The sequence below is a fragment of the Bombina bombina genome, chromosome 3 (assembly GCF_027579735.1).
Source record: "Bombina bombina isolate aBomBom1 chromosome 3, aBomBom1.pri, whole genome shotgun sequence".
NCBI lineage: Eukaryota > Metazoa > Chordata > Amphibia > Anura > Bombinatoridae > Bombina > Bombina bombina.
Genome location: NC_069501.1, coordinates 154,150,069 through 154,175,770, shown reverse-complemented (window position 1 = coordinate 154,175,770; position 25,702 = coordinate 154,150,069).

The window sequence follows — 25,702 nt, the reverse complement described above, 5'->3', positions numbered from 1 at the left end:
CATCTATTGATCTATCTATCTAATCTATGTATCTATCTATCAAATCTATCTATCTCGTGGCCGCACTGTTATCTGACAGCCACTTGTGTTTTGGCCAAATGTCCGTCGGCCAAATGTCCGTCGGCTAAAAGTCCGGCCATGATTGCACACGCAGTGCCCCAATTTTGAAGTAGGAGGACCGACCAAGCATCTTTTCCATCTCCCGGTTCCTAAAATTCATGCCATATACACGTCCCCTGATAGGGGACGGAACAGGGATTAAACTGATAAGAATAGTACTACTTAACACACCTTATAATAACGCAGAGAGAGGCAACGCAGAGAGAGGAGTCTGAAGAAGAGGAGTCAGAGGAGGAAGGTGGCTTTGAGGAGGTGGAAGACCAAACACAGCAGGCGTCCCAGGGGGCTTGTTGTCACCTTTCAGGGACACTTGGTGTTGTACGTGGCTGGGTGGAGGAAGAGACCTTCAATGACATCAGTAAGGACAAGGAACGGGACATGGCTAGCTTGGTATCCAACCTTGTGCAAATGGACTGTTTGCTGTTGTTTGCGGTGCGTTAAACGGGGAGTTTGGTCTGTCACTGTGAAGCGGGCGTGACCCTTACACTACCTGATCGATACAACATCATACCTGATGTTTTAAAGCACGTTATTCCAAACAATTTAGGAATGCTAGGTGATTTATGCCCTTTATGGATTAAAACCAGACTCTGCATCAACTATGTAATTTTACGTGGGAGTTTTGCCATGGATCCCCCTCCGGCATGCCACAGTCCAGGTGTTAGTACCCTTGAAACAACTTTTCCATCACTATCGTGGCCAGAAAGAGTCCCTGTGGGTTTTAAAATTCGCCTGCCTATTGAAGTCAATGGTGGTTCACCCGGTTCGCCCGTTCACGAACGGAAAATTTTAAGTTTGCGACATCACTAGTTAATACAGAAAGAATCATATATATTTAGTTATTTGTTTATTTCTGATAGGGAGGATGTTTAATTTAGTTTAAGAAATGATGTAGTTCAAAATCTTTGTTTAGTCCAAAGGGGATAAACGTATTGAAATTAAAAATCCATTGCATCTCTATTTTCCCTAATTTGTTAGTTAGGTTTCCACCCCTCCAATGCTGGACAACTTTTTGGATTCCTAAATAGAAAATTATATCCTTTGGATTTTTATTATGAACTCTTCTAAAGTGGTCTGACACTGAGTGTTTCTCGTAACCATTTTTTATGTTATAAACATGTTCCCTTAGTCTAGTGGCCAATGGTCTAGTTGTTCTACCAATATAAAATAAATGGCAAGATTATTCCAATAAATATATGACATTGTTAGTTTGACAAGTTATTACTTGTTTTATGTCATATTCGTTGTTAGTTATTTTTTATTTGAAAGTATTTATATTCTTTTTTGTGAATACATTGTGTAGAATATAAATATTTTCAAATAACAAATAAACAATAAAGAATATTACATAAAACATGATAAGAATTTCCATCATGAGGTCTGCATACAATAGACAGATAAAATATTTTTTAAAATATTTTTAAAACTATTTTTTAATATAGACCAATTTTTACTCAGTTTCCTGATATACAAAAAGATTGTGTGGGTGAGAGGTTAGCACTCTGATTTTGGGAACTTATATATTGCAAGTATAGCTTTGATTCCAAGTGGGAATATTTTTTAAAATGGATTTATAGATAATAATTTTTTTTCTTGTTTTTTTTAATTATATGTTATAATATTATCTGTCAAATCAAATATTGCTATCAATTATGGGTAAACACTCACTCTAACTGGAACGATATCCCAGGGTTACTAGTTTACATATATGTGTAATCATTTAGGTATATTGTAAAAAGACAAATATACTAAAAGGATAGCAAAATATATAAGACCAATTTTGAGAGTGGTTAAGACACCAGTCTTTAAAATATTTTAATGGATGCTATGAATATGAGTTCAATTCCCACATGGAAAATATATATATATATATATATATATATATATATATATATATATATATATATATATATATATATATATATTTTTTTTATAGTAACAATAAATATGTATGTTTTGATTATATTTATGTATATAATGTATTTGTATTTTAAACATTAATAGCTTATGTGTTATTTCTGTGATGTTCCCACATTGGCACTTTTCCTAAATACGTATTAGATATAAAGTACAAGAGTTTGTCTCATAAAGAGTTAACTAAATGGGTAAGAAGCTTAGATTATAAAGTAAGCAACGTGGGACACCTGGATATCCTTGAAAAAGCTGACTACGACCGGTGAAACGTACGTCGGATCTGATTGGACTGTTGGGACTCTGATGTCACAAGGAGGGTTGGGACTTTGAAATTTACACTTTGCAGCTGTCTGTTGGTGATTCTACAGTTGGCTTTGTGTTTTACAATTGTTCAATTATCCTGAGTTATTTTACTGGAGTAATAAATTACTTTTACAAAGTTTGATGTCCCCTGATCCATCTATACCTTAGCACATGAGCCATTTTACTGAGAGCTAAGCTATAGCTCCTAAGAGTGTGAGTAGTTACTTCCACCTCTTATATAATATTTGTATACAGGACTTCACTATTTGTTGTTATTTCCTTTTCTTCCAAGGATTTTAACTTCTGGATTCCTGAAGATCACATATCCTTACCAGTGCTTTTTCATATTTTTTTCTTTGTTGGTGATATATTTTTTTGTGATATTGCAAGTTGATTTTTTAATAGGCTATAACAATGTTACCTATTTATGATAGGAAATTTATGTTTTATCAACATGGCTAAGAAACTTTTTGATGAGCTGTCAACTATTTAATACCTTTTTTTAAGATATAGGTTTTTATTGAGATTTTCATATAAACATAGGAAGATATACATATGGTAACAATGAGTATATCGCAAACAATAGGTGCAAACAAAATACCAAAAAACAAAATCATACAGAACAAATAAATGGAGGTAAAAAAAGTCTAATATTCCATTGTCTCCAAAAAGGTCTAGATCTTATGCATACAATAACATACCTTTTCAGTAAACGTACATGGTAAGGAATAGGAGGGCCGACAATTTCAACTTTCATTGTATATCCCCATTTCCGACAAATGACAACAAGTGTGAAAGGAGGGAGGGGGTGAAAATCAAATCTGACAATAAAATGAAAAAATGGGAAATAAATGTAATCTTAAATTGTGAAATATATTTAGTACTATTTTAATGAATCACAAATAAAAAGCAGTCATTTAATAGTAGTGAAATGACCAGGTACTGCCTGAAGAACTACTTTCATGTGTAGTGGTTCTGTTAAGTGATTTCAATTGGATCTAGTGCTAAAGCAAAATGTTTAGATAGATACACCAAGATTACAAGTTTTGCGTTACAGTGCGATACGGCTATACTGCTGAAAAATTGGCCATTGTGCGTGGAATGATAGGTCTCCCGTATTACAAGTCGCTGTTGTATAGCTATAACACAAGCGTTTTAGCATGTAACACAACGATCCATTCCGCACTCAAAAAATGACTTTTGAGTGTGGGATTTTCATAGCACCATATTATAGGTTGTGCAGTCTGGCTAAAATGTTTGTGTTATGGTCTATACCGCCACGATCCATTCCGCAATCTGAGACCAGTAGTTATGGATTTTGCGAAACAAAAATGTTTCACAAAACTCATAACTAAAATGTTACAAAGTACACTAATACCCGTAAACTACCCATTAACCCCCAAAAACCACAACCCTCCCGCATCACAAATACTATATTAAACTTATTAACCCCTAATACGAAACCCACCCACATAGCCAACGCTATATAAAGCTATTAATCCCTAAACCGCCTGCCCCCACATCGCAAATCACTAAATTAAACTATTAACCCCTAAACTTAACACCCCCTTAACTTTAAATTGAATTTACAATATAACTATCTTAAAATAAATAAAATCTTACCTGTGAAATAAAAAAAAACTAAGATTAAACTATAAATAAGCGTAACATAGCTATTTTAATAAAATAAACTACAAATAAAAAAAACTTAATTACAAGATTAAAATAACCTTGCACTATGAAAAAAAAAAGTTACAAATTTAAAAAAAACTCAGAAACTACAAAAAAATTTAAAAAATCTAACATTACCAAAAAAAACCCACTAAAATTACGAGAAACCCCCCCACACTAAAATTACTAAAACTAATAAACGAAATTATCCAAAATAATAAAAATTACACCTAATCTAATAGCCCTATAAAAAAGCCCACCCAAAATAAAAACACCCCTTAACCTAACAATAAACTACCGATAGCCCTTAAAAGGGCCTTTTGTAAGACATTGCTCTAAGTTAAACAGCTCTTTTACATTAAAAAATTACAAAGACCCCCTAATAGTAAACCACTGACCCAACCAACCCCCCAAAATAAAAATCCTAAATCTAAAAAAAAACTAAGCTACCCATTGTATGGGCATTTGTATGGGCATTGCCCTAAAAAGGGCATGCAGCTCTTTTACTGCCCATTAAAATAAAAAATCCCTAATCAAAAAAAAAAAACACCCCCAAAAAAATCCAGTTCTCATCCTATTGGCTGATTGGAAATTTTCAGTTAATAGGAATGCAACGGTACCCCAATATAAAAGGGGTACTTTGCATTCAAGCTTCAGTGTGCGGCGGTCGATTGCATGAAGAGGACGCTCTGCGCCACTGGGATAAAGGTAACAGGTGCCCCCACGATGGATAAAGATGTTGCCGCCTGGATGAAGACTTCTCGCTGCTTGGATGAAGATAGATGTTCGAACTTCAGGAACTGTGAGTAGATTTCCTGGGGTTAGTGTTTTTTTTTTTTCGATTAGGGATTTTTTATTTTAATGTGCAGTAAAAGAGCTGAATGCCCTTTTAAGGAAAATGCTCATACAAATGCCCTTAGACTTAGGGTTAATAGTTTAATTTAGTGATTTGGGATGTAGGGGGCGGTGGTTTAGGGGTTAATAGGTTTAGTTTAGTATTAGCTATGTGGGGGGCCGGCAGTTTAGGGATTAATAGGTTTATTATAGGAGTAGCGATGTGAGGGGGCGGCGGTTTAGGGGTTAATACCTTTATATAGTGTTTGCAATGTGGATGGGTGGTGGTTTAGGGGTTATTAACTTCATTATAGTAGTAGCAATGTGGGGGGACGGCGGTTTAGAGGTTAATAGGTTTATTTAGTGTCGGCGATGTCGGGGGCTGCAGTTTAGGGGTTAATAGGTTTATTGAGGTGTTAGCGATGCGGGTGTGTGGCGGATTAGGGGTTAATAAGTTTATTTAGTGTCAGCGATGTTGGGGGCATCGGATTAGGGGTATTTAGACTTCTTCTTTTCCCCATAGATATCAATGGGGTTGCGTTATAATGATCACCATTCCGCAATCGAAGGTGTTAGTTTTTTTCTAACACTTTCTCCCCATTGATGTCTATGGGGGAAAGTGTGCATGAGCACGTAAAGTCAGGCCTTGGGTTTTGTGCGGTATGGAGCTTAACGCCACATACTGCACAGCAAAAGCTCCAAGCAAGACTAGTAGCTCCCAAACTAGACTTTACCTATGCATTTAACATATTTGCATTGGTTGAACACAAAGCTTGGTTTAATAATGCAAAAATGACATGCTGTAATGAATAAGAACATGTCATTTCTGCATCAGGATGCCCCTTTAAATGATGGATTTTACTAAACCAGAGCAAGACTGCTGTTTGGCTGAACAACTGTGGTCTTCTTTGTGATTTAATTAATTAGAACAAGTAATTTTTGCATCAGAATGTCCCTTTTACATTCTGGTTTCCAGGGTTGTGTTGACAGCATCTTTTTTTTAGGGTCATTTCTATCAGGGTCATAAAAGCTCTCAAGTATGTGCATGGGGGAATATATTATTGATTACCTTATGTAAAACATTAAAGATATGTTTTTACTTTGTTATACAATGGCACTGTCCATATGTTTCTATGTTTATGTTTATTTTTTGGGAAATACTTACTACTCACCCTTGCTGTATAATACAATATGAATTGCTTCCCCACTGCAAAGTGTTAATATTCGTGCACATAAATAATTAAATAAACCTGAGCTTAATCAGCATTTCCATGATTTTAACAGAGAAATATTGATTGATATATTTTTTTTGTAATATTTGATAGTACTTTGCAGTCATTTATAACACTTACATTAAGGAATAGATGGACTGGGATACAAGCCAAAAAAGGTATGAAAAAAATATGAAATGCTGTCAGGAAAAGCAACTTTCAAGTATCAGATGTGATCCCTGTTTTAAACAAATGATATAAAAATAAAGGAGCTGAGCCAAGCTGCATTCTACTCTAAAGGTTCAAAAGATAGTTACACAACCACATCGTTCTTCCTTTCTTGTTAATATTAAAAACATCTGGCAAGATTCTTAACTTGTGATGAAAAAACAAAAAATATATAAAATGTAACTTTAATACATATGTTTAAAAAGATAATAAAAAAAAGTCAAAATTAAACTTTCATGATTTAGATATTACATGCAATTTTAAAAAAAATCTTTCCAATTTACTTCTATTATCTAATTTGCTTAGTTCTCTTTGTATCCTTTGTTAAAAAGTATACATAGGTGGGCTCAGGGGCAGCTGTTTATTGGTGACTGTATGTATATATATATATATATATATATATATATATATATATATATATATATATATATATATATATATATATATATATATTTATATATCAAAAAAGAAAGATTGTGGGTTTCATGATATTTTAAAGTGTATTTATGTTGAATAAAAGCATGTTCTTGCCATAGGACATAAGGGGTTAACTGTATTTGCAACATAGATTTTAATATGTCTTTCTAAGCTTGGTTCATTGTGAGTGAGATTGCCCTTACACTTGTCCTTGCCATTTTATGACACTGAGCCAAAGTTATTATCATCTTCATTGGAATTTAAAAGAGTTCATGTATAGAACAAGCCTTGATCAGAGAAAAGATTCACCTCCCACTCAAATGCCATTGAATGCTGTTGTATTATTATCAAGTTCCATAACCCAGATCTTTGTACCATTGTCAGGTTTTCAAAAATACTCGGATTTTAAAAATTATACATGAAAGAAAAAAAAAAACGCTTCTGGATTAAGAACACTTTACATATAAATTAAAGACAAATTGCTTTAAAGACGGTTATTACTTAAGAGCCAAGAAGATTTCTCACTGAAATATACAAAAGTACATAAATACATATTATTATGTGTAACTGTAACATGCAGGAAGGCATGAATTTTACAGCTTAAAGTAATTTTTTTTAACCAAACTTGTGAAAAAGCAGCATTTAACCATTTTTTGGGGGGGTTTTGCCTCAGAAAAAAATGAATAGCTGTTTATATCTAACTTGCAACTAATACAACAGTATCACATGTGTACTTCCTGATAATAGGTTGTTAGGTACACTTTCTTACGATCAGCCACAGAAGCATTTGCAGGAAGTACCTATCAGCCAATGATCATTAACAGGAAGTAAACATCTTGTATAGCTGTCTTGGTTTCAAGTTATATTAAAAGGACATTAAAGTCAAAATTATACTTTCATGATTGAGATAGAGCATGCAATTTTAAACAATTTTCCAATTTACTTCTTTTATCAAATTTGCTTTGTTCTTACTGAGCACATGGGGACCGTGAGCCTATGACAAGAAACAAATGTGTGCATCCACCAATCACCAACTAGCTCCCAGTAGTGCATTGCTGGTGCTGGGCCTAGCTAGGTTTTTTTTTTTTTTTTTTTTTTTTTTTTTTTTTTTTTTCAAAGCTTTATTGAAAAGTAAACAGAAAGTATACAAAATCCGTACATCAAAAGTCATGGGATACAGGAATATTTGAACAGATGACTCCAAGGAGTTCAATTGGTTGCATAAAGATAGCGTAACAAAGAGTGGGCTAGGTGTAACAAAGAGTCCATTTGAGAGTCTATAAGCCCATTCATGTTCCTTTCGATGTACTCTAACAATATTATAAATATATAACAGTATTTGGTCAGAAAAGATAGTTGAGCTTCGGTCATAGGGCTAATGGTAAGCCCATGTCCGAGAAGAAAGAAAAGGAAGAGAGTAATGTAGAAAGGGAAGGAGAAGGGCGAGAGGGAGAAAAGAAAAAAAAAAAAAAAAAAAAAAAAAAAAAAAAAAAGGGAGGGGCAGAAAGAAAAGGAGAGGAGAGGAGTGGGTAGAAGAAGGGGGGGGGGAGACGGGGGGAGGGGGAGTTGAGTCAGATATATCTCTTGAAAAGAGAAGGGGGGAGTCCATGCCAGACCCCGCTGTGGACCGCAGGTCTGTCATGACTCCTTTGTTCATAGGGGTTTAGGCCACTAGAATGCGATCCGGTCTACCCTTTTTCCACTTTTCCAGCATGTATTCATGGATTTCTATCCTGTCGTCTCTCATGAATCTAAATCTCTCCAGTAGGAGGCATCTGTCTACCTGGCCGGTCCAGTCACTCAGTGTAGGCGCGTTCACACTCTTCCAATTTTTGGGGATAAGGGATTTCGCGCTGTTTAGCATCAAATAGAAAAGGTATTTTGTGGCCTTGTCTTTAAACTTGGGAAGGTCATGATACAAAAGGATGCTAGGTGCTCTAGGCAGGGAAGCCTCGACCACTTTCTCCATGGCAGTCATCACTGAGTGCCAATATGATCTTACAATATCACAACCCCACCAAAGGTGTAGAAGGGTACCTGGTTCCCCACAACCCCGCCAACATTTTCCATCTGTCTGTTTATAGATTTTTTGTAATCTGGCAGGAGTGAGATACCATCCTGACAAGTATTTAAAGTTGGACTCCAGTAGTTTTGCTGAGACTGATGTCTTTGCATGCGCTCTAAATATTTTCCCCCAGTCTTTATCTGTCAGGGGTAGGTTAAGTTCTCTGTTCCAATATCGTGTGTAAGTAGGCAGTGGGGTGTCAGTATGTGAGGAGAGCAAGCGGTAGGTAATGGAGATCATATGTTTCGGTGTTTGCGGGAGTAGGCACAGGGATTCAAAGGTGGTTGGTTTCCTGGTGATGTAGTGCAGTTTTTTATGTGTCGTTAGATAGTGCTGAAGTTGAGTGTGAAAGTACCAGGGAAGAGCAAGGCCGGAACCCTCCAATTCAGACCGGGTTCTAAGTTTTTGATCTGTGAGGAGTCGATGGAAGGATACTTGTGGCACCTGTGTTTTATCCACCATTACTCTCTGCGTGCAGGTGAAGGGTATGTCTGGATTGTTTAAGAAGGATGTGAGAGGCGAGGGGTTTGTGGAGATGTGTGGGTGTTCTATTAGCAATCTATCCCAGCATGTGAAAAACTCCCTGATGAAGGGATAGTCGGTGATAAGTTTCGGTCTGGACTTAGGTGAGATCCACCCCAACAGTCCAGTGTTCTGCCTACCTAGGATTACTCTACATATTTGGACCCAAGTTTTATCTTGAAGGTTATGACACCACTCCGCCTGATGTTGCAAGAGGATGGCACTTTTATATAAAGCCAAATGTGGCACCCCTAACCCCCCCCTGTCTTTCGGCAGGTACAGGGTCTTTCGTGCAATTCTCGGTCTCCCCCCCCTCCATATAAATTCCTCCAGCACATTTTGTAGTCTGTGTAAGAAATGGGACGGGAGGGGGATTGGAAGAGTCTGGAGATAATACAATATTCTGGGCAGAATATTCATTTTGATAATGCCTATTCTCCCAAGCCAGGAGATAGGTTTGTTTCTCCATGAGGAGAGATCACCCGTAATCACTGTGAGCAAGTTTGTATAGTTTGCTTCAAAAAGACCCTCCGCAGATGGGGTAAGGTTTATCCCTAAATACTTTAATTTGTGGGTTTGTATGCGTAGGGGGCACAAAGAAGACAAGTGGCTGAGTTCTTCAGGGGGGAGGTTAATATTTAGAATTTCGGATTTGGTTTTATTTAAATGGAAGTTCGAGTATCTACCATATTCCTCAAATTCTCGCAGTGCTTCGGGTAATGACCTGCAAGGGTCTGATAATGATAGCAGGACATCGTCCGCATACATGGACAACTTGTGCTCCTGTTCCCCGATTTGAATTCCCCCTATTTTAGTATTGATTCTAATTCTTTGGGCCAAGACCTCCATCACCAACACAAACAGTAGTGGCGACAGAGGACACCCCTGTCTGGTACCATTTTTTATGCTAAATGGCTCAGAGAGGATATTGTTGACCCTGACTTGTGCTGAGGGGGCTGTGTAAAGTGAAAAGACTCGGTGTGTGAAGGTTTTACCAAACCCCATTTTCGACAGGACCGCTTTCAGGAACTTCCAGCTGATCCTGTCGAAGGCTTTCTCGGCGTCGGTTGAGACAAAGATCGCCTGGATCTTATTTAGTTGGGCATAGTTTCCAAGTAGGGTAGCTTTTATGGTGTTGTCCCTTGCCTCGCGGCCTGGGACAAAACCCACTTGGTCAGGAGATACCAAATTGGGTAGGAATTTATTTAACCTAGTTGAGAGGATTTTCGCGAATATCTTTATGTCCACATTGAGGAGGGAAATTGGGCGGAAGTTTTCTGGTTTATTGGTTGGTTTTCCCGGTTTAGGGATAGTTGCTATGTGAGCTAACAGCATGGAGGGGGGAAAGCCCTGGGAGGAGTCTATAGAGTTGAATAGGCGGGCCAGGTGAGGGGCTAATACAGCTTTGTAGATTTTATAATACTTGGCACTAAAGCCATCAGGGCCTGGGCTTTTGCCAGAAGGCAAGCCCTCGATGGTATGTAATACCTCCTCAGGGGAGATAGGGGCATCCAAAACCTCTGCCTCTGTTTGTGACAGAGTAGGTAAGGTGACTGAGTTCAGATATAGGCTCATGTCAGGAGAGGGTTGCGCTTCATCTTCCTCTGAAGAGAGGCCGGAAGGGCCTTCCAGATTATAAAGGCCAGAGTAATATGTCCTTAGGGTTTCAGCTATACCAGGGCTGTTGGTATGGGTGTTATTTGACTTGTCGGTTAGTGAGTGAATGTGTGATTTCAGGGTCTTCCTCTTAATGGCTCGTGCCAACAGTTTCCCCGGTTTGTCACCAAACTCATAGTATTTTTGTTGGGTTTTCAGTGCCATTTTCTGGTGTTCTAATGTGTGGATATCTTGGATGTCTTTTCTAGCTTGTGTCAGTGAATCAAGGGTAGAGCTATCTTTTGGATCTTTTTTATGTTTGGCTTCTAGTTCTCTTATGTTGGATAGGAGGGAAGAATATCTGATGCTTGTTTGTTTCGCCAAAATGGCTTTTTGTTTGATCAGTTCCCCTCTCAGGACGCATTTATGTGCTTCCCATATTGTGTGTTTAGGGATTTCAGGTGTGTCATTCAAAGTGAAATAGTCAGTCAAAGTGTTTTCAATCTTACTTCTGATTAGTTGATTATTAAACATGAAATCGTCAAGTTTCCAAATAAATGGCCGGTCAGGTACTGTGGGCCATTTCAGTCTACAAAGAACCGGGGCATGATCTGACCAGGTCATGGGCAAAATTTGAGTACTCAACACTGATGCCAGTGTAGACTGATCAGTGAATATGTAGTCTATTCTGGTATATACATCGTGAGGATGCGAAAAAAAAGTATAGTCTCGTCTTGTAGGGTGTAGGGTGCGCCATGTGTCGTGAACTGCAAGTTCCTCCAATCTACTATTGCATAGTTTAATTATTCGCTGTGGAGCGGAGGCCACTCCCCTGGAGGTGTCCAGTTGAGGGTCTAAAGGCAGATTGAAGTCTCCTGCTAGGAGCAGAGCTCCCTTCAGAAGGTCCAAAATTTTGCTGGTAAGTAGTGACAGGATGAAGGGAGGGGAGGGTAGGAGAGAAAAGGGGAAGAGGATGGAGAAGGAAGGTGGGAGAGAGAAGAGAGATAAAGATAAGTGTAAAGTGAGAGATTAGTTTAGTGTAGAAACAGATTTTAGTAATAGTAGAGAAACAATAAAAAGAAAAACTTGTACAATACCTCCAACCTATAGAAGAAAAGGATAGAAGGTTAGAGTAAAGTAAGTGTGGGGTCAGTATCTCCACACCCGGTCAATGAGTAAAATGCAATATATAAACTGAGAATCAACTTAGAAAATCTGAAAAAACAAGTGCAAATACAAAAACAAGGACAACATTTTTCGTAAATGAAAGGCCTGATAAACAACTACGCTTGCAGTAACAAATACAACAGTTAACCTATGCAGATCCATGAGGGATGGGAGTAAGGCTAGTGAGGTAGCTCCTTTTATGGGGAGTTTTGCTGCCTATGCCAAGGTATTAAGTGTGTAGGGCCTCTTCGGGAGAGTCAGGGGTTAGCTCCCTCATTATTAGTCCCATCATCTCTAGGGTAAAAGCCCACGGGGATAAAGGGGATATTAGATATAGCCTCTTTATGAGCGATTGGTGGACGGGGAGAATTGGGGGCCCAGCAATTCAGTTACATAGTGTAGTAGACAGGTTATAGTATGTATAGTGGACTATAGTATTGTATGAACGCTGGGTATTAGATCATAAAGGTCAGGATGCTCAAGGGTTATGGATATTATAAGCTAGTATTAACCTAAACGAGGTTACTGGGCATATATGAGATATCTTGCTGTAGGATCAGGGAAACTAGGAGGGCTGTGCCCTCAAGTATCTATGTCTGACTAGTATTAATCTAAGAACTACCAACTTAATTATGTGATGGTGTGGGACATCACCAAGGACCCCTGGCAGTAGCAAATTCATGGCAGTCTCCTTATACAGTGTACATTCATTAGATTACAGAACATATAAAGCCTCAATTTAGGTAGTTGTAATGGGAAAAAGAACCATCAACAATCAAACATTAACAGTCAAACCAGGCCATTTCAGGATACAGCATCTCCGGTGGCATAGTCTGTACAGTAGAGAAATAGTGACATGCTGTACCTCTGGAATATTTGAATCTGGTGTTAAAGGATCTAAAGGCTGGAATTTTCAAGTGTCCCTTGTGCGGGAGGGGCCCCCAGAGCCTTGCGAAGGGAAGTCCTGAGAGGAAGCCCCAGAGGACTCCGGGTGCTGGATATTTATGTCAAGTGTCCTGCAAAACTCAGATAGGTCGTTTGGGGACCTGTAAATAGCCTGAGCACCATTTTTGGAAGCCATCAAACACACCGGGAAGCCCCACTTGTATTGTATCCCATTGGCCTGGAGTTCTGAGGTGATAAATTTGAGATCCCTTCTTTTCTGTAGCGTGATTAGGCTGAGGTCAGAGAAGATTTGTATAGGGATTCCTGCGTGGGTGAAGTTTTTGATGTTTCTTGCTTTTAGTGTGATTGATTCCTTGTCCTTGTAGCTAAGGAACTTAACAATTATGTCTCTAGGTGGGGCCTTAGGTGGGGGCCTGGGTCTAAGGGCCCTATGAGCTCTCTCGATAGGTATGTTTGGCGAATCAGGTGTGCCTTTCAGCGTGCGGAATAAGTCCTGCAAATAACCCTCCAAGGCCTTTGGGGAAACGGATTCAGGGGTCCCCCTTATCCTAATGTTATTGCGACGCCCCCTGTTGTCTAAATCCTCAACTTTTGAGAGTAAAAATTGGATATGTTCTTCATGGTCACTGAGCAGTTGAGAGTTAGTGGTAACTGTTGTTTGAAGGGTATCATGTTTGGCCTCTAAGGCCTGTACTTGCTGGGTAACCTGGGTTATGTCCTTCTTTATGTCACCGAACAGAGACCTCATTTCTGAAAGCACTTTATTAATGTCCTCTTTAGAAGAGATGGTATTGAGGTCGTGTCTTGTAAGGTATACTTGTTGTTGTGAGGTCTCTGTAACAGGTAGTTCATCAGCCATGTGAGTGGGGGAGGGGGGTCTGGAATCTGAGGGTTCTAAGTTAGGTGGTGAAACTCTAAGAAAGTTAGTGAGGCTTGAGGACTTAAGACCTTTTTCAGGTTTATTGTTATGTTTCCTGCTGGCCATGTTGTACAATAAATATTAAGCCAGTGAGCAACCTGTGAGAGTGGCAGGGAGAGCCGGTCTGTTAAATGATTCAGGCAGGTAAGCCTATATGGGCCCCACGAGGCTCTAGATAGTAGGGGTAGTGTAATCAGACTGCGATCAATGGCCTAGGGCAAAATACCAGAAGAGAGCCTCTGCTGTGTTGTCTGTCCCTTGCAATGTTATGCTATGCCCCGGGTTGAGAATTTAATATGAAGGCTGTTTTTCCCATGTAAGCTCCGTGTTGCAGGCGTGTGGAGCGTAAGGTGTGGGGCTAGTTTAGTAAGGAGGTCTCTTACCGGCTTCCACTGCTGTTCATGAGGTCTCCGGTAACGCTCTCTTAGCCTCTGGGAGAGCCGCCATGTGTCCTCTTCTTCTGTGATGCGGTGCAGCCGCCAGCGGACGAGACCGCCAATGGCGAGGTTCAGAGCGAAGCGACTCGTGATTTCCCACACCGGGTCACTGTGTGAGTGTGTGCAGTCGCGATGTCCTCAGAATGTAATCAGGGGAGCAAAGTTTGCTCAGTAGTCGGTTCGCCTCCTCCGTGTCGCAGTAAAGAGCCGATGCAGGTTAGGCCGCAATTTGTCAGCCTCGATGTGCAGGCACAAAAAGTACAGCTCCGAGATGTTCTCAGCCCCCAGAGAGGTGCAGGGTACTGTTGTGGGGAGATCTGCAGTAAAAGTTGTCAAATCTTAGGATGTTGATAGTGAGTTATAAGCATTAACCGGGTGTGGAGCATCAGAGCCAATTTTTATGCTGCCATCACCCTGCGTGGCCAGGCTCCGCCCCCCGGGCCTAGCTAGGTTTAATCTTTAATAAATTATTCCAAAAGAACAAAGCAAATATGATATAAAAGAAGAAAATGGGAAAGTTTTTAAAACTGCATACTCTATGTGAATCACAAAAGTATAATTTTGACTTTGCTATCCCTTTAAGCAGCAATTATATCATTATTATTATTATTCTTTATTTATAAAGCACCAAAAAATTCTGCAGTGCTGTCCATGGGTACAAAAGATAAAAGTACAACGATAATACAATATATTTAAGACACAGGACAAAATGTATCAAACAATACAGGAACCATTGAGGGTCCTATTCCTGTGGGAACTTACATTCTAGAAATTATATTACATTTTTATGCAAAATAATTAAAATCCCCATGCTTACATTTTTAAATTTTTTATATTTAAATGTTATCCTTTCATGTAAACTGTAGAAAACATTTGGATATAGTGTCCCTTTTAAAGTGTATGTAATATGTAAGAATAGGGCCACTGGCTCTAGTATCATGTTTTAACAAATTTGCAATAAAGCAAATTACACTTTTCTCTGAAATTGAAATTGGGGCGTGCAAAATAACTAGTTGGTGCATATGCACTGTGCAAAAGACTAATAGCTGTATGAGAGTATGGCTGATGGTAATTAGTGTCAATTGCTGAGGGGCCTCATAATACAGACGAGACATGTTATAGAATCTCGCTAGACCAAAGAGATTCAGATAATCTGGCTCTAAGCTAGAACTAGAAGTCTCCTTTTGTCTTTGGTACAGGAAGTAGATGCTCTCTCTCAATCATGAAAGAATCATTTTGTGTTTATGTCCCTTTAAGGTCTATTTCTCAACTCTGTATGTTTGTTTATGTTATAACATTTTTTCTGTGAAGAAGAGTGTTTGCAGACACCAATTCACAGTTTTGAGAACTACAAAACCAACAATATGTGATAATATCTTCTACACAGAAAAAATGCCAGAAATAGTCTTACAGAAACCCCTGGGAGAGCATGACATTGTGAATGGATTAATGGAATTTATTTACCAAAAAAAACATGAATATATAGCCTCATGCTATGTAATTAAAAACTAACCCTTATTTAAGGATGAATAACCTTTGGATTGTAATGTATCTTAAAGTGATTGTAAACTTTGGTGATTCCATCAACAATATTTTTAATGAATCATTACATGAGGAGCACTTTCATGCATTAAAATAAATGTAGATGCCTCATTTTTAAAATAATTCACATTTTTACCAACTCATACTCTATTTGTGTCTTTGATGATGAATCCAGGTCTATAAAATTGTTGCGTGCCCCCTTTCGGGTACAGCTCGTGAAAATTAACGTCCCTTGTATGCGCATTGAAGACACAAATAGAGTATGAGTTGTAGGCGGAGGAACTACACTAAAGGTGAATTAAAGGTGGAGGGGAAGGGGAAGGGAAAGAGGAGAGGTATTCCTCCCCCCCCCCTTTTTTTTGTTTTGTTGTCATTTATGGTAAAGTTTTCTTAGGTGATGTATTTTAATGTATCCTTTGTTGGTTAATCCAAGTAGAGGAAGGATGGGCAATAGGGAGGAGGGAGAGAGGGAAGAAGGGTAAAGAAATGTTATGTTAAGATATTCTGAATGTGGAATTCATTATCTTGTGTTGATAAAATTTTGATTATCCACATTGTTAACACTAATATTTAAGGTATTATTGTTATAATTTTTGTTTGTTTTTCTATATTTTTTCCCTCCATCATTATGCTTGAATATATTTTATTTTATATGTAAGAAAACCAATAAAATATAATGGAAAAAAAAGGTGAATTATTATAAAAATGAGGCATCTACATGTATTTTAATTTAACGAAAGTGCACCTCATTTAAAGGGACAGTCTAGGCCAAAATAAACTTTCATGATTCAAATAGAGCATGTCATTTTAAACAATTTTCCAATTTACTTTTATCACCAATTTTGCTTTGTTCTCTTGGTATTCTTAGTTGAAAGCTTAACCTAGGAGGTTCATATGCTAATTTCTTAGACCTTGAAGGCCACCTCTTTTCAGAATGCATCTTAACAGTTTTTCACCACTAGAGGGTGTTAGTTCATGTATTTCATATAGATAACACTGTGCTCGTGCACGTGAAGTTATCTGGGAGCAGGCACTGATTGGCTAAACTGCAAGTCTGTCAAAAGAACTGAAATAAAGGGGCAGTTTGCAGAGGCATAGATACAAGATAATCACAGAGGTTAAAAGTATATTAATATAACTGTGTTGGTTATGCAAAACTGGGGAATGGGTAATAAAGGGATTATCTATCTTTTAAAAGAATACAAATTCTGGTGTAGACTGCCCCTTTAATGATTCATTACAAATATTGTTGATGGAATCACTGAAGTTTACCATCACTTTAAATAGAAACTATAATTATATAGATTTTTCATCAAAAAAGCATTTTATTTAAAAAAAAAAAAACATTTAAATAAAAAAAAATCTGATATAAATAAAAAAAAAAATCATTCTTTTTTGCTCAAACGTAAATATTGTTTGTGAGATCGTCAAGTAAACTGCGCTCCTTATTGTTACGTCTCTAGAAATCTAACAGTTAAACAGCAGGAGAAATTCCAATAATACAAAACAGTAATTTCTCACTGTACAGAACAGAATCCTGCAAATAAACCCTGTTCTGTACACTGGCAAAATCACTGTGACCCTGCAATGCTGTCAGGGCTACGGAATTTTGCGGCACTATACAAATAAATAATTATAATAATGTATTTAACCTCTAAAAATGGGAGTTATAAAAGGAAAATAAAAACGGATAAAGTTTACAGTAGGCACTAATTAAAGAATGAGTACAGGGTGAAATTAATGATAATGAATCAATAAAGAGCATATTGGATAAAGGATGAGGCAAGTGAATATTTTTATACTGTCCAACAAGGTCCTGGATAGGGATGGCAGAAGTGAAGTTGCAGCAAAGTTTATCAACATATCATGAAAAATGTTACGTATACATTTGCCTGTTTTTCCATTGTGATAACTATCGCAGGATATGGGCGTGAAGAGACAAATCACACTTAATGCAATTACAGCACAATGCATATACATATACTGAAATATCCGCAGCAAACACAAGTATATACAAATATTTCAAATGGAATTGAAATTGCTCTAAAATAAATTAAAAATACCACTTTTATTTAGCTTCAAACAGCATAAAAACCTAAATACGGTATTGCCTAGCAACAGACTCATTGGGAAAAGTGAGTATCATGAAAAAAGGTAAAATAGTTATGGAAAGTGATTAAAATTCAGTATTTACAGGACAATCTGCTGAATAAATGGAAGACATTAAAAGAAAAAGGTGAGTGTTCTTTATGTTTAGCTTTATGGAAGACATATATGACTAATTTCAACAATTAATAAAAATAGGCAAAAACAATATCCGTAAAAGCTTTAAAACACAATTAATGGGTTTCAGTTGTATGTTTAGATAACCTGCCATTTGTATTATAGCACTTGTTTAAAGTGTTGCCATTAGTGTAATAAATAAACCTGAAAATGTACAAGCTGTCACAAAAGTTATTAACTTAAAATAATTTTTATGTATATGATGTCATATTGTTATTAAACATTACTCTCATCTCTCTTACCTCATCAACGAAAACATGATTTGTGAAATGTATTTAATATATTATATTATTTAGCTAATATATAAAGCTATGTCTAATTTTGGTGTGTCATTTTATTCTCAAATAAAAATGTATTTAATATAAATATTTAAATGAATTTCTAATACAATTATGTATTTTATTACATTTAAATTACCTTTATAGTTACTATAACTAAATTATATAAAAAAATGATTAACACATATCTAACAGTCCTCCTCTATTAAGAGTTATATACATTATATCTGCATGTTTCTCTTTGAAGGTTCTTTTAAATATTAATTTAATGCAATACTGCAGCATTTACAATGATTGAAATTATTACCACACAATATAATTATTTTATATTTTTTAGGGGGAAACAATCCTATTGAAATTTTGCTGATACAATACTGTGAATATTGAAATAACAACGTTATGGAGCATAAAATATACAACTAGAATGTTGTACATTAAATAAAGCAGACTTAGGGGTAGATTTATCATACCGCGGACGGACATGATTCGCTACAGCGAATCATGTCCGCCCTGCATCGCTAAATGCCGACAGCATACCCTGTCGGCATTTAATATTGCACAAGCAGTTCTGGTAAACTGCTTGTGCAATGCCGCCCCCTACAGATTAGCGCTAGCAGGGGGTGTCAATCAACCTAATCGTATGATCAGGCGGATTGCTATCCGCAGCCTCAGAGATGACGGACGAGTTAAGGAGCAGCGGTCTTAAGACCGCTGCTTCTTAACTCCTGTTTCCAGCGAGCCTGAAGGATCGCATGGAAACAGATGTATTTAGGGTCATTCTGCCCTTAATAAATTGCCCCCTCTGAATGTTTTCAAATTGGGATGATGAACTAAAGGACACTAAATACATTTTGAGGCAGATTACAAGTAGCATGTAAACAGTTGCGTGCAACTGACATTGGGTTTATCGAGGCTGTTTGCGTGCATCAGATATAGCGCGTGTATTACAAGTTGAAAGTAAACACGATTGATTGAGTGCAATTTAATTTAACATGCGTCAGGATAGCGCAACCACAGAGCTCTGGCTAACTCTCTGGTTAAGCTTGGATAAAAAGTGTCACAAAACATATAAAAAATACATTTAAAAGCACAGTTATGCTCATAATAACACTATCTAATAAAAATTATTTTAAACAAATTGCGTGAAAAAGTTATAAGGACTCAAAGATATGAGGACTGCAAAGGGCTTTAACATAGAGATGCATACATATACATGTCTAAATAAATACATACATATATATATATATATATATATATATATATATATATATATATATATATATATATATATATATATATATATATATATATATACTGTATATATACTGTATTTTACAAAAGTGAGTACACCCCTCACATTTTTGTAAATATTTTATTATTTCTTTTCATGTGACAACACTGAAGAAATTACACTTTGCTACAATGTAAAGTAGTGAGTGTACAGCCTGTATAACAGTGTAGATTAGCTGTCCCCTTAAAATAACTCAACACACAGCCATTAATGTCTAAACCGTTGGCAACAAAAGTGAGTACACCCCTAAGTGGAAATGTCCAAATTGGGCCCAAAGTGTGTGGCCACCATTATTTTCCAGCACTGCCTTAATAATCTTGGGCATGGAGTTCACCAGAGCTTCACAGGTTGCCCTACAGCCCTACAGGTTTGTTTGGGGCCGTTATCATGTTGGACTACTGCCCTGTGGCCCAGTTTTCAAAGGGAGGGGGTCATGCTCTGCTTCAGTATGTCACAGTACATGTTGGCATTCATAGTTCCCTCAATTAACTGTAGCTCCCCAGTACTGGCACTACTCATGCAGGCCCAGATCATGACACTCCCACCACCATGCTTGACTGTAGGCAAAACACACTTGTCTTTGTACTCCTCACCTGGTTGCTGCCACACATGCTTGACACCATCTGAACCAAATAAGTTTATCTTGGTCTCATCCGACCACAGGACATGGTTCCAGTAATCCATGTCCTTACTCTGCTTGTCTTCAGCAAACTATTTGCAGGCTTTCTTGTGCATCATCTTTTGAAGAGGCTTCCTTTTGGGACACCAGCCATGCAGACTAATTTGATGCAGTGTGCAGTGTATGGTCTGAGCACTGACAGGCTGACAACCCACCCCTTCAACCTCTGCAGCAATGCTGGCAGAACTCATACGTCTATTTCCCAAAGACAACCTCTGGATATGACGCAGAGCAAGTGCACTCAACTTCTTTGGTCGAACATGGCGAGGCCTGTTCTGAGTGGAACCTGTCATGTGAAACCGATGTATGGTCTTGCCCACCGTGCTGCAGCTCAGTTTCAGGGTCTTGGCAATCTTCTTATAGCCTAGGCCATATTTATGCAGAGCAACAATTCAGTGTTGTTACATGAAAAGATATAATAAAATATTTACAAAAATGTGAGGGGTGTACTCACTTTTGTGAGATACTGTATATGTGCATATGTATTTTTGTATACAGTATATGTTTTTACATACAAATATATATATATATATATATATATATATACACACACATATATATACATATATACCTACACGTGCATAGGTATAGATATTTATTGCACAAAAATACCATCAGATATATGTAGAAATATGTATTTATGAGTAAATATAACATTTTCTGCTATGTGAAGAACATTGGAATGTGAAATATTCATATGTTCATGTTGGGTTCAGGCACAAACGCAATTGGGTTTGCTCAACAGTAGGGTGTTCATTTTTTTTTCTGCACTTTTCATGCTAAATTAACTTCCATGGGGGGAGTAAGTTAACGCTATTGCTATATTCAAGGTTGTTTTTTTGCGCATGACGGGTTAGCACGCAAGCAAAAACTTTTTACTTTCAACTTGTAATACAAGTGCTACCTGACTCGAACAAAAAGCTTATGTCTAGCGGAGTTATCACGCGAGCGGGAGCGATAAATAGTGCTCCACTCCTAAGTCGGTAGTCACTGGTGCCACCATGTTGAAATCTAGCTGTTTCTGCATTCCAGTACTGCTTGCACATATGCAGCAACTCTCCTTCAGATACCTACAGAAACCTAAGAGCCATAATGGCAGCACACACAATTAGAGGAAGGTGCATTAAATGTTTAATGTACCTTTTAGACAAGGTTAAGATTAGGCTTTGGGCTAAGGGATACCCACATTTATACTTTCATAAATCACAAACATACAATTGTAAACAGATTTCCTATTTCATTCTATTAAATAATAAGCTGCAGCAAGTCACTACTGGGAGCTACCAGAAAACATTGTGTGAGACAATGACAAGAGGCATATATATACAGCCACCAATCTACAGCTAGCTCCCAAAAGTGCAATGCTGCTCCCAAGTAGGTATGTTTTTCAACAAAGGAAAACAAAAGAACAAAGCAAACCAGGTAATGTAAGTAAATTGGAAAGTGTTTTAAATTGTATGCACTATATGAATCATGAAATTATAATTTTGACTCTGGTGTCCCTTTTAATTTTGAGTTACAGTTAGGGTCAGCTATTAATATTATGTCTAGGGTTAAAAATAACTCAATAAAACCTGTTCATGAAACTCATATCTAGTGGGAAAACTTGCTGAAACATTGTATCTTAAAAATGTATAATTCATAAAAACTCATACCTGTCCCTTGTCACATGCACAAGTTACTGTCAGGGTGGATTTGATCTAACCCAAATTGATTAATCACAATTTAAATCACTAGCAGTAAGAGTTGATTTAAATAAATTTAAATCTTGTTTTTTTATTTTTAGAATAATAACTTTTCAGACCCCCACCTCCACCCCAGTTATATCAGAAAATTACTGATTTATATATCATTAAAAATACATAGACAGATCATTGAAAATATTGGGAGGTGAACTATCTCCAGTTTAATAGATTCATATTGTCAGCATATGGCCGGGTTATAATACAATATAATTATTCTTTAAAATAAACTCCCAATAAAAATGCATATACAAAACAATAAAATTAATGTAAATTCCTAAGTTCTTTGTATTAGTTAAAATGTATAGACACATTGAATTATATTTATAGAGAACCAGATATGAATCAAAACTATACAAGTTTAAACTATTATAATATACTATGCAAAGATCATAAAAATTACCTTGTTTATTAACCTTATTCACAATTGAATTTCATTAAAATACCACAAAGAGATACCAAGATATGAGCCACTAAAATTCAGACTGGTACAATTAAGTTATTTAACCCACAAAATTATTCTTTACAAATCTAATTAAAACACCAGAAGTTATACATATTCTAAATGTAAACAGCCAGTTTATATGCCAATTTATCTAAGCTGAAATGAATTCTTAATTATCTACAATTAAGACAAATTCTAAAATATATTTATATATTTGCAAAGATAAATTACTTGGCATACAAAAGGCAATCTTAAAACTATACAGGACTATGAATGTAAGCTAAAATATAAAATACCCTTTTAAATCTAATAACTGCTATTATTATGGTTACCAAATACCTTTGATTTAAATATTATATATATATATATATATATATATATATATATATATATATATATATATATATATTTATCAATCATGTATACTTCACCAAAAATAACCAAATCAATATTCAGCTTCCAATATTCCTTGTTTCATTCACCTCATATGAAATAAGGGTATTTGCAATATGGATAATAAGAAGTTAGCCCAATCTTGCTTATAGTAACTGTGTTCCAAGGCAGCCAGTTATCCAGTCACACCTTAGCAAAAAGTCTGCAGCCTCTTTTTTTTCCTCTTGCATTCAGCTTATATATCTTAATCATTGGTGAATCTTTTTGGTTACGCCCCACGGTGCTTGTCTTTTTGGATTGGCCCTTCGGATGCTGAGCATTGATTGGTTATGCATGTGCATGTGATTTGCATGTGTTTGCATATGTTTTAATAGACAATTCATTTGGCTGTCATACCAGTTCCAATCCCGGAGGGGGCAGCATTCATTTTTGCTACATTCCAAATATCTCCTTATATTGTTATTATTTTCAGCAGATTATAATCTCTTGTATTAATAAATCATATGTTTCATATATGGTCCACATAGTGTCACTTACTCTGATAATTTTAAGACCAAATGTGAATATATTCCACTTATAATATATTAAAATGCGTTTAAAATCATATTTTCTATGAAAGATTTAAGGATTATAATATCTTCATCATGGGTTTAATTACTTCTTTAGTCATCATCTCAATATGACACACATACCTTGAGATCAGCAAATATAGGTCATAGTCACACAACTATGTCTACATTGGACTACTATCCCATACATATTAATATTTCACATCTGTATATTTCTTCTTGAGTGTATAAAACACATAGGATATTTTTTAAAATACCAATTATATGTGTACTTACTAGGTGCCTAATGAAAGAAATAATGTTGTTAAAATGTTCATTTTAAATCCTTAAAACATTCTATGCTTCCAAAAGTACATAGGTTAAGACATGCTGGAATCTTTAACTTTTCAACTTTCTAGGCCTAGATAATCTCCCAGATTTTTATATTCATATCTAATATGTTGTCTGAATATACTGTATATACAGTATATATATATATATATATATATATATATATATATATATATATATATTCATTTGAGTATCTTACACTTACATGAAGATTAGGCACAATTCCTTTTGTAAGATTCATTTTTTATGTCATACAGAGACTTGCAATGCTGATTTGCCTGGGGTTGCATATTGGAAACTCTGCAGGGGACAATTCACACCCAAGTGACGTGAGCCATCTCCTCAGCCAGAAACTGTTTTTTTCCTGAGTCCAATTAAGCTTCAAACAAAATCCAGTGAGCCATGGTGTTAAATTATCATGTCTGTTGGCATAAGTTTCTCTCAGATCAGAAAGTATATTGAGACATTTCAGTGATGATATAGATGTTCTCTTTTGAACTCTTAAATGCTATGTTAATTAGGAAGAAGGGAGTATCTCACCCAGCCAAGACCATTTGGCAGTGAGGACTGCAATCTACAGTAAATAGAACTGATGCAAATAGTCTCAAATATAATTAATCCTGTGGTCTTAACAACGATCTTAACAACGATATATATGAAATATATATATATATATATATATATATATATATATATATATATATATAATTTTCATTTAATAATCTTCACAGATACCTTGACATAATTCGCCCTTCCAATTTTCAATGGATGTAGGACACATGTATTAGAATTGGCTTAAAGTCAGTAGTACTTGGTGAGAATGTTGACAGTATGCACCATAGACAGTCTTCGATGAAGAGAGTCCGTTATTTTTGAGCCTTCAGGCTCATTAGCTAGGCGTCTTTAAACTGCATTTTTTTAGTGCATTTGGGGATATGAAATTTCATTCTCCCTCTATGACTTGTAGTTGGGATCTAGGATGGCACGCTCACAACTAATTATTATGGACCAATTTATCCATAAAAGTATCATTTTTAGAGATCCTAATTTTATAGGCGACTGGAGATATTTTGTCAGTAATGACAAAAGGACCCTTCCATGATAGAAGAAATGTCTTCTCCTTAACCTGATCTCTTCCAAAGTTATAGAGGTAAACGTTATCATTTATTTCATATTCCTTCTTGAACGTTTTGAGATCAAAATAGGTTTTAGTGGCAGTTGCGGACTTCTCTAAGTTCCTTTGAGAAAATGCAAAAGCCTATTGCAGGTGCTTTCTTAGGTCCTCCACATATTTATGTGTATTGGCAGTGTTTATCAAGTTCTGGTCTGATGTATGGGACTCAGTAGTTGCTGAGGTAGAACCATTATTCTACCAGTCATCAGTTCAAAAGGTGACATCTTGGTAGCACTACTTGGAGTTGCTCTTAATGCCATTAGGACTAGAGGTAATTTTACATCCCAGTCTTTACCCGTCTCACTCACAAACCTTTTGAGGATTTTCACAATGGATTGGTTGTAACGCTCTACACCACCACTTGAGGCAGCTCTATATGCAATATGGAGCTTTCTTTTGACCCCTAATATTTTCCACATTTTGGTCATCACTTCCCTAGTGAAGTGGGTTCCCAATCGGATTTGATTCTCTGGGGTAAACCAAATCTGGAAAACACGTGGTGGATGAGCAATGCTGCGCATGTTTCAGCACTATTGTTAGGTGCACTGATGCACTCTACCCATTTAGTGAACAGGCATGTCACTGTAAACATGCATTTGTTACCTCTTGATGACCTAGTTACTGGACCAATAAAATCAATTTGTATATCTGACCATGGCATGACCA